This window comes from Eptesicus fuscus, chromosome 2, assembly GCF_027574615.1.
Source record: "Eptesicus fuscus isolate TK198812 chromosome 2, DD_ASM_mEF_20220401, whole genome shotgun sequence".
NCBI lineage: Eukaryota > Metazoa > Chordata > Mammalia > Chiroptera > Vespertilionidae > Eptesicus > Eptesicus fuscus.
Genome location: NC_072474.1, coordinates 111,389,046 through 111,400,493, shown reverse-complemented (window position 1 = coordinate 111,400,493; position 11,448 = coordinate 111,389,046).

Below are 11,448 nucleotides of genomic sequence, written 5' to 3'. Positions count from 1 at the left end.
CCCTCCCTTGCAGGCCTGGTGCCTCCCAACTGCCCTCTCCTGCTGGCCATCTTGTGGTGACCATCTTGTGTCCACATGGGGGCAGGATCTTTGACCACATGGGGGCAGGCATCTTGTGTGTTGGAGTGATGGTCAATCTGCATATTACTCTTTTATTAGATAGGATAGAGGCGTGGTGCATGGGTGGGGGCCGACTGATTTGCCCTGTAGGGTGTCCCGGATCAGGGTGGGGGTTCCCTTGGGGCATGGGGCAGCTTGGGTGAGGGGCCTGTGGTGGCTTGCAGGCCGGCCACGCCCCCCCGGCGACCCAAGCTGAGGCCTTGGTATCTGGAATTTATTTTCCTTCTACAATTGAAACTTTGTAGCCTGGAGTGAAGGCCTGAGCCAGCCAGGGCTGCAGCAGCATGGCTTTCTCCATCACCTGGGGCAACCCTAGCCTCCTGCTCTTCCAGCTCAGTGGCTGCCACCATTTCTGTTGGAATTTATTTACCTTCTATAATTGAAACTTTGTACCCTTGAGTGGAGGCCTGAGCCCGACAGGGTGTGTGGAAAGCTTGGCTTCCTCCATTGCCAGGGAAACCCAAGCCTCCCTCCTGTTCTCTGTGGCTACAGCCATCTTGGTTGAGGTTAATTTGCATACTCGCTCTAATTGGTTGGGGGCATGGCTGGTGGGCGTGGCTTGTGAGTGTAGCAGAGTGATGGTTAATTTGCATATTACTCTTTTATTAGATAGGACATTAGCACACAATCAAAGCAAAATAAATATTGCCGGTTTTCATAACTATTGAGTAGAATGTAAAATGTGTTGGGAAATGCATCTTGCCCAGCTGGTGTGGCTCAGTGGTTAAGTGTCAACCTTTGAATCAGGAGGTCTTGGTTTGCTTCCCAGTCAGGGCATATGCAGGGTTTCTGAGCTGAATCCCCAGTGGAGGGGGCGGGGCGGGCCGGATGCAGCTGATCAATGATTCTCATCATTGATGTTTCTATCTCTTGCTCTCCCTCTCTAAAATCAATGAAAACCTATTGAAAAAGAAAATGCATCTTGGTGAAGTGGATAGCATCCTATATAATAAAAGCCTAGTATGCTAAGTGTCCGGTAGTCAGGTGACCCATGGACTGTTCAAACAATCTATACTAATAAAAGAGAAACATGCAAATCGACCGTCCCTCCGCTATGCCCACCAGCCAATCAGGAGCGAGTATGCAAATTAACCCAACAAAGATGGTGGTTAATTTGCATACACATGCACGGAGTTAAGACTGAAGACAGTGTAGAAAGGAGCGAAGCAAGCGCTGCAGAAGGGAGCAAAGCGGCAGAGAAGGGAGCGAGGCAGCGGAGACGGGAGGGAGCGAGGCAGCAGAAGCCCTATTCTTGCAGGAATAGCCTGAGGAAGCCCTATTCTTGCATGAATAGGCCTGAGGAAGGCCTATTATTGCAGGAATCTTCCTGCAATGGGCCTCTAGTCAAAGCATAACATGCTAATTATATGCTAAGGCCACTCAATGGCTCGCTATGATGTGCACTGACCACCAGGGGGCAGACACTCTGACCTGTAGGTTAGCTTGCTGCTGGGGTCCGGCCCATCAGGACTGAGCCAGATGGGTTGGACATGCCCTGGAACCCTCCCGTGGTCCCTCCCGAGACTGATCTTGCACCGGTGGGGTCCTTGGCCTGGCCTGCGCCCTCTCACAATCCGGGACCCCTCTGGGGATGTTGGAGAGCAGGTTTTAGCCTGATCCTGCAGGCCACTCCCCTCGGTAGGGTGCCAGATGCAGGGCTCACAGTTGGTGAGCGATGCTGTGGCAGCACGCCTCTCCGGATTGGGACTAATTGGGCACAAGCCCTCAGCACGCACAGTGGGGCCAGGATGAGCTGGCAGGCGCAGGTATAAGCTGCAGGAGGCATTGGACTGCAGGTTTCAGCCCAATCCCCACAGGCTACCCAGAGGGATCCCACCTGTGCATGAATTCGTGCACGGGGCCTCTAGTTGCTTTATAAAATTCATTCTTCTGTGGGTGATGTCATTGCCAGAACAGGAAGAGTTGTACATCAATTTAATCCTATTTCCAGTTTTTATAGCTGTATGCCTTCAGAAACCTTGTTCATATAAATAAGCACTATACCTGTGGACAGAGTTTTATTGTAGCAATGTCACTCAATTCTTCATCTCAAAAAATTAGATTTGATGATCTGTGAGCTGACTATTCAACCAGGACCTCCAATTTTGTTGAAAGCAAAGAATTGAAAACCACCTGCCTTGTCAGAGGGTTTGTTTACCTTGTCCTTTTTTCTTTTTCTTAATCTTTCAGTTTTGGGGAAATATACCAAATAGGTTTTACCAAGACATCAAATGACTTTGATGTTGACCTCCCCCCCCCCCACCCCACCATGAGATGTACCATGTTTACCTGATATAGTCAAACTTTGGGGAAAATGTAAACATTTTTCATTTTCATGAAGTTTTTGGATAAAATGCCTTTTGGTGGTGTTGTTAAGTGTTTCAAGTTTGTTTTTGCCCAAACTTTGCAGCTAATGATGCAGCTCATTCAAGGTGAAACTGTCAAGTATGAAAAATGCTTGTCTTATAACCTAATTAACATCAAACTAGCCAAATTGCATTTACTTTCCCTCAGAAACAGTTTGGCTTAATTGCATCAATTCCCATAAAGCGTCATGCATTTTGAGGAGTATAATGAAGGCTGCAGTGAGAGTCATGAAATGAATCTTAAAAGATTTATTAGTAAAAGCAATCAAGATTAAAATGGTGGGAGATATAATTATTTTATCCATTTTCAAAACTAGTTAAAAAAACAAGATGGGAATATGACATATTTTCCCGTTTACCTAATTACCAACAATATATTTAGCAATATAACATGTTGCTAAATGTATATGTTATTAAGTGTGTAGTATGATAAAAAGGTGAACATGGTGGATGGTGCTCGCCGGCAGGCTAAATAGCCATTTCAGATGGTAATTAAAAAAAAATTGATTTGGGCGGGGGAGGGTAAGAGATCAACCAAAGAACTTGTATGCATATAAGCATAACCAATGGACACAGACGATAGGGGGGTAAAGGCCTAGGTTGGGGGCTGAGGGTGGGCTGGGAGAGGTCAATGGGGGGAAAAGGGGACATATGTAATACTTTCAACAATAAAGAATTTAAAAAAAAAGAAAATTGATTTTATTTAGGGGAAAGGGAAGAGGGATAGGATATCCAAAGGGAAGGGCCACACAGACCCCAGCCAAGGGGACATTGGGTCGATGATGGCAGCACCCAGGAGCTGGAGTTTCATCCTTATATACAGTCACTGGCGGGAAACTTTGTCATCAGTGGGTTTGGGGGCTGAGCTGGTGGGCTTGGAATGCAGACGGAATCCGGTAGGTGTGTGATCAGGCGTCTTCAGGACAGTTTCAATTCCTTACATGGTCTGACGCCTGGTGTCCGGTGTTAATGTAAGAAACATTCAAATCTGTAAAGAATTTTTGGCCAAACCAGCGTGGTTCAGTGGTTGAGCCTTGATCTATGAACCAGGAGGTCATGGTTCCATTCCCGGTCAGGGCACATGCCTGGGCTGCTGGCTCGATCCCCAGTGTTGGGCGTGCAGGAACCTCTGATCGATAATTCTCTCTCATCATTGATGTTTCTATCTCTCCCTCTCCCTTCCTCTGTAAAATCAATAAAAATATATTTAAAAAAATAATTTTTGTGAGTTTATTTGAGCCAAACTGTCGACAATTACCGGAAAGCAGAATCTCAACGTATTGAGATAATGCTCCAGAGAATGGTGGTTTTTACCATCAAAGCAGAAGATGTAAGTAGGTTCCATGAAACCCATTGGTGATAGATTAGGGAGGTGGGAGAAAGCAAAGCAGGGGAACCTCTGGGAATGGGTAAAAAGTAGAATGATAGACTCGTGCTTCTTTTACAGAGGTGGGTACAGGATAGTTAACAGTCAACAATGAGGGAGGGACTTTGTGGTCTCCACCCTGGTGCCCTAAGGCCGTGGTCAGCAAACTGCGGCTCGAGAGCCACATGCGGCTCTTTGGCCCCTTGAGTGTGGCTCTTCCACAAAATACCATGGCCTGGGTGAGTCTATTTTGAAGAAGTGGCATTAGAAGAAGTTTAAGTTTAAAAAATTTGGCTCTCAAAAGAAATTTCAGTCGTTGTACTGTTGATATTTGGCTCTGTTGACTAATGAGTTTGCCGACCTAAGGCATTTGTTGCACCTGGAGGGGTACGAAAAAAGAGAAGTTACGAGATACCTTGACATTCCAAAGACATGTTATCATAGAAAAAGACAGTAGGCTCAGTTAAGATCAAAGTCGATTTTTGTCAGATATTGATCAACTTACAATGGTGGTTAAAAAGTGAGTTTTGCAGTAAAGAGCATTTGTGTTGTTTCCCAAACTCAGAACTCTCAACAGGGAGTGAGGAGAGAAGAAAATGCACTGTTATGTCTGGAGTCCCACTTCCTGCTGTTAGGCACCTGTGCAGGTGCCTGCGCCATCGTGCTGGTCCTATGCAGGTGTGCCTAGGAAGGGAAGCCCAGGGGCCATGGGCCCCAGTCTCAGGAAGCCAACATGCTACTCGGAAAGACAAAACAAGCTTGCTAAGCACTCATACTGCATAGAAGATAAAGTAAGAGTGGTTGGGTCACGTAGAAAATGAATGTGTCCGTGTGTGGAAGGGTACTGGGGTGGGCTGAGTTGGTCACTGAGGCACTACGCAGGAAGGCGGCGGCCTTCACCCTGCCTTTGAAAGAGAGGACATGCTGGATGGGCAGAGGGAAAGGAAGGCATGAGCAAGTTGTTAAGTAGCTTAATATTCAAGGCTCGTCATAGAAGAGATAGATGCATACGATTAGAGGCATATTCACTCCTGAAGTGGGCATTTTTCTTCATTTTGATTTACACAGAGCAGCAGATAGCCCTTTGACTAATGAATGTCAGAGGAACTAATTTAAATTTAAGTCTAAAGCAAAGGCAGATTTATTTTCATTTCCTAGATTAGATGTGTAATGCATAAAAGGGGAGGTGGAGCCACAACGCGGTCTGCATTTCAGCTTTGCTGTTTTCCAGCTTGACGACAGTGGGCAAACTGCTCAACCCGTCTGCACCCTGTTTCCTCATTTGTGCAATAGAAAGAATAAGAGATCTACCAGGTAGGGTTTTGGGGAGGATTGATTGAGATCATGTATTCATTCCACAAGTATGTTTAAGGCTCCTAATATGCACCCACAACAAGTGGGAGAGAGAGTAGGTGAGCAAGGCAGGCAAGCCCTTGCCCTACCAGTACCTCCATTCTAGTGGAGCTAGCGGCCAACAAACAAATGCATGAATAACGTATAAGGCAGCGATATGTGCTCAGCAGAAGGTTAAGTAGGGTGATATGATGGAGGGTGACTGGGTAGCAAAGTGGATGTTAAGGGAGCTCTTTCTCAGATCTGAACGTCCCGGCTAAGCCAGCCATGGGATAGGAGGAGCTGCCCTGACAGGGAGAACAGCGAGTGCTAAGGTCCTGGGGCAGAAGTCGGCTCAATGTGTTTGAAGAGCAGGTATGAGGTTATTGCAGATGGAGAATACTGGGCAAGGGGGAGAGCAGAATCAGATGGAATTGGGTCAAGTAGGGCTTTGATAGCAAGGACAGGGGATGTGCCCCTAGAGAAATTTAAACTGGTGGATGATATGATTTCATCATGGACGTGAAGTGCTCACCACTGACTCTGGCTCAGGATAAGCACACATTTCGCTGCGGTTACCATTTCACCGAACCCTCACGGTAACCTGGTATGGGGGTTACTGTGAAAGGAAATCATTCCAAACCTCATCTGGCGCAGAACTCTGGGGGCTGATGTGATTTTCAGCCCATTTGGGTGGGAACTAGCATTCCTGATAAAGCACTGCAGTATTTTCCTGATGGACTTTAATGCAATTGGGAGTCCTGCCGGAAAGGCAGACTGACTCCACTGTGCTGACTACAGTCCATTGATGCGCCCCGTAACCTTGAACCAGATAGCAAAGGTGCCATGAACGCCCTCTAAGCCTGAAGTTATCCTAATAACTTTTAAACCAGGCACTCCTCTTGTAAAACTCTAGCTGAATAGTCCTTATTAAGTCACATTGATTTTCCTCCCTGAAGAATGCCTTTGAGGTAGTATTTTAGATGTCTTTTCCCTGCTAACAAGCTTGAATTAAAGTGTGGATACAAGTTCATGCTCAATTCATCTCAGCAACTGCTGTGATAGCATTGTTAGTATCACTAGTCCACCGACGAGGAAACTGAGGCTTAGAAATGTTAAGTAACTTGATCAGTTCCATGGATTTCCACCCAAAGCCTATGCATTTAAGCACCCCACTGAACTTGCCCCCAGGAAAACCAAACTCAACCCAGTGTCCGAAGAAGCAGCAGCAAAGGAAATCGGAACCCAGGGGAGGGCATAGGTCCCAGTTATCACATTTCTCTTTTATTGCAATTCCATTATTATTCGTTTTATGCTATATTGCTGGTTAACAACGGCTATTTTGTGATTCACTGTGACCCACTGTCAAGATATATACAGGTGGCCCAGAGTAGGTTTACATTTGTTCCTATGGAAAAAGACATGCAGGTTATTATTATTGCAATAGCTTTATTTACTCAAAGGAATGTCACTCAACCATAAACTTACTTTTTAAAATGTTTTTGTTAATTTTTATTTTATTTTATTTACATTTTTTATTGTCTGAAGTTTTACATGTCTCCTTTTTCCCCAATTGACGTCCCCCCCCCATCCATTCCCACTCTGAGCAAGCCCCCACTGCCCCAGTGTCTGTATCCATTGGTTATGCTATTATGCATGCATACAAGTCCTTTGGTTGCTCTCTAACCCCCCCCCCCCACCTACCATTTGTCTCTGGATCAATCTGTTCTTGTTCATCGAATTATGGTGATCATTATATCCCACATGTGAGTGAGATCATGTGATATTTATCTTTCTCCAACTGGCTTATTTTCGCTTAGCATAATGCTCTCCAGTTCCATCCATGTTGTTGCAAATGGTAAAAGTTCCTTCTTTTTTTATAGTGGCATAGTATTCCATTGTGTAGATGTACCTCAGTTTTTTAATCCACTCATCTGCTGATGGGCACTTAGGCTGTTTCCAAATCTTAGCAATTGTAAATTGTGCTGCTATGAACATAGGGGTGCATATATCCTTTCTGATTGGTGTTTCTGGTTTCTTGGGATATAGTCCTAGAAGTAGGATTACTGGGTCAAATGGGAGTTCCATTTTTAACTTTTTGAGGAAACTCCATACTGTCTTCCACAGAGGCTGCACCAGTCTGCATTCCCACCAGCAGTGCACGAGGGTTCTTTTTTCTCCGCATCCTCGCCAGCACTTGTCATTGGTTGATTTGTTGATGATAGCCATTCTGACAGGTGTGAGATGGTACCTCGTTGTTTTGATTTGCATCTCTCCGATGATTAGTGACTTTGAGCATGTTTTCATATGTCTCTGGGCCTTCTGTATGTCCTCTTTTGAAAAGTGTCTATTTAGATCCTTTGACCATTTTTTGATTGGATTGTATATCTTCCTTTTGTTAAGTTGCATGAGTTCCCTTTAAATGTTGGAGATTAAACCCTTATGGGAAATATCATTGGCAAATCTTGTTGTTTTGTTGATGGGTTCTTTTGCTGTGCAGAAGCTTTTTATTTTTAGGTAGTCCCATTTGTTTACTTTCTCCTAGTCTCCATTGCTCTAGGAGCTGTGTCTGTAAAGATATTGCTACGACATATGTCTGCTATTTTGCTGCCTATGGAGTCTTGTAGGATTTTTGTGGTTTCCCATCTTACATTCAAGTCGTTTAGCCATTTTGAGTTTGTTTTTGTGTATGGTATAAGTTGGTGATCTAGTTTCATTTTTTTGCATGTATCTGTCCAAATACCATAAACTTACTTTTGCCCACCCCTATGTGTGTGGCTCACCCACACTCTCACTCTGCTTTTTGATTTGTAAGAGTTCAAATTCGTTCTTTAACTAATTGAACCCAATCTTCACCAGGATGGAGCTTTTCTCCAGTTTGTCAACAGCCATGACATCAAACCTTCTGGTCCGGGCTGTCACTTACCTGACAAATCTTCAGTCCTTAGAGCCCAGAGCTGTAATTGAAATCACACAGCCAGACTGTGTGGGCCTGCCGAGCTGAAGTCAATTACCCTTGTGAGGAAAAACCTGCAGGAGGTTCTCGAGGGATTCTAAAGCACTCTGGATGATCTGGGACTGAAGAATGAGGGAAGGCCCCACTTCTAACTAACAAGCATTATTTTCTTAGAACAGAATCGGTTCCATAAGTATACGCTTAGGTTAAAGTGTCAGGAAATTTGTGAAGTAGTTGATGCCAAGTTGGTAGCCTGAAATTGGCCACAATGGGAGCATTTCCACCACAGACATTGGCAAGTGCCACAAATCAGGGCTTTCTTTCCCCCATGGAGCCAGTTTTAAACACTGAGCAGCACCTACTGCCAGTGCCCCTATGGTTCACCCTTTTTTCTGCCTCGTTACAGAACAAGTTGAGGACCTGGAGAGCAAGGGGCATGGTTGCCAGGGCAGGTTTTTGGCTGGCATTCAATTCCCTGCCCTCATTTCCCCCTGTGTCTGTTCCGTAGTCAGACAGCCCCCCCCCGTCCTCCCCCCCGCCCCCATCTGTGTGGCTCACCCACACTCCAAGTAGCAAATAAGGATCACTATGATTCCCCCCTAGGGTAGACCCCACCTCCATCTCAACTTGCTCTGTGACTCAGGCTGGTGAATTATCCACGACTCTAGGCCCAATTCTTCATCACTGTAATGAGGAGAATATTGGCAGCTTTGTGAGTGTGTGTGTGTGTGTGTGTGTGTGTGTGTGTGTGTTGCATTGAAAGGCTTTGCTTAGGACTTAGTACACTGTAAACTTTTACTAAACGACAGCTTTAATTGAAATTATATCATTTGCTAGATATCCACAGACACTCAGAGGGCTCCTGCCCGGGAGTCACTTGTAAGGGGCTAGTTCTGTGCAGCCTCCCATCTCTCGGTGATGTCAGAAGCCCAGGAACCAGCCTGACTTGCACCAACTCCGCCACACGATGGCGCTCCCTTCCTACCAGCGCTCCACGCGGCTGGGAGCCCTGGCACAGGCATGATTCCCTTGTATTCCCAGCCACACACTTTCCCCCTTTCACTCAGTGCCTGCCTCCCAGGGATACCTCACATGCAGACTTTTGGATTGTTGGCAGCTTTTGTCTACCATGAATAAAGCTGCTATCTACATCCCTGTAATGCCTTTGGGTGGATATACGGACTTAGCCCTTTATTCTCTTGAGTATGTACCCAGGAGTGGATTTACTGGGCCAAAGGTTAGGTGAATATTTAACATCAGTAGACCCGGGCCTTTGTTTTCTCAGTGGAAGCTCCACGAAGTCAGGAGCTCAGGTCTCCTCGATCTTTGGTGCACCCAGAACCCACAGCAGTTCCTGGTGTAGAGTCAGTACTAAGGAGCCACGTTGAGTAGGTGAACGTATTTGCATATTGTGCATCTTGGTGCTTGGCTTTGGACCGGGGCCGTCATCTTTTAGGAAACAGTGAGGACAGAACCTCTCTCCCTGTGCCCAGCATCCCTTTGAAAACAAATACTTTACAATGCCTCTTTTAATATCTTGAAGTTCACAGATAATACAACCTGTCTACACAAGTATTTTCTTTTTAATCCATATGGAATCCTAACTATTATACAAAGGAAAAATGAAAAGGAAGTAACTTCGTATAGTAAGGTAATGTGGTCTTCAAATGTTTGGGGGCTACTACATTAGAAGACACAATGAAATACGCAGACACTTGTAACTATACATTTGATCATTCCACATGCAGAGTGGAGAGGGAGCTGTGATGGTCTGCTAGCTTCTATCATGAGTTGCATTGTTGTTGGTGATATAATTTTCCAAAAGATGACCGATTTCTAGTAAAAGAACAATTTTCCCTCAATTGGCTCTGGAAAATTCATTGTATATTAAACTGGGTAAGGATGATCTATTTTGGTGTGTAGAATGGAGTTGGGGTCTAGGTTCAGACAGGTTTTTCAACTACAGGAATGTTCTGTGGCATGAAGCACATTGTTCATTGGACAAGACAACCCCAAGCATCCCAAAAGGGCATCCACTGTTCTTGGACCTCAACTGTGAAAAGCCAGTGAGTGTCCTTTTTAATCACCATGCCAATCATCCCCACAAATTTCCAAAGTATCCTTGGGGTGATTCCATCCCCGTGAGAACCATGGTTCTAACTCAACTCTCTGATTTCACAGGGGAGGGAATCATTCCCTTGGGAAAGGAAGCGCTATCTCCTGGATTACACAGGGATTTAGAGATAAAGCACGAACCACAATCTCCTGACTCCTTGCTCTGAATCAGGGTTCTGTCCACCATAATAGTCAAGTAGACTCAGGTTCAATCCTGGCTCTGACTTTAGGCAAATTGCTTCATCTTTCTGAACCTATGTTTTATTATTTCCAAAACTGTGATTAAAAATGGCATCTTTTGTTAAAGTCTTGTGAGAATTAAACAAGATTTTGACTATAAATTCCTGGCACATAGTGAGATCTCAACACACAATAGCTATTATTACACCCCTTTAAAGCTCACTTATTTTTAAAAATATATTTTTATTGACTTCAGAGAGGAAGGGAGAAGGAGAGATAGAAACATTAATGATGAGAGAGAATCATTGATCGTCTGCCTCCTGCACACCCCACACTGGGGATCGAGCCTGCAATCGGGCATGTGCCCTGACTGGAAATAGAACCGTGACCTCCTGGTTCACAGGTCGATGCTCAACCACTGAGCCATGCCAGCTGGGCTAAAGCTCATTTATTTACGTGCCAACAGAATTTGGTGTATCATATTGCTGGAGAAATTATCTTTGAACCTTCCTCTGCAGAGAAACACTTCTTTATCCTTCTAATTCTTCACACAGGGGAAAGGATTCTTCTAACCCCTTCCCCACCAAAGCTGTCCTAAGCCACATTGAAGAACAAAATGTCTTAGGCTGAGCAGCTCAGAACTCCTTGACACTGAAAAAGAACCTTGAAGCTGCAATTTGGTTTGAAAATGAGAAAGGCAGATGATGGCATTTTTGAGCACTTATTTTGTACCAGATGCATTGCAAATGGTCTATTTTTTTCATTCTCTTAACACCCTGAGAGGTGGATATTGTTTATTACTACCTCTATTTTATAGATGAAAAATATGGCCTTTCTTAAGGTTGCACAGAGCCAAGATGGAAATCAGATCTTATAGACATTCTCTTGATTTGTGTTCTTCAAAAGCAGATCCTGAGGCTAGGATTTGGGGGCAAGTCGTTTATATGGGAAGAGTATTTGTTATCAATGCATTGCCTCTCTACTCTGTGATAAAAGAATTCCTTAAAGTAGTA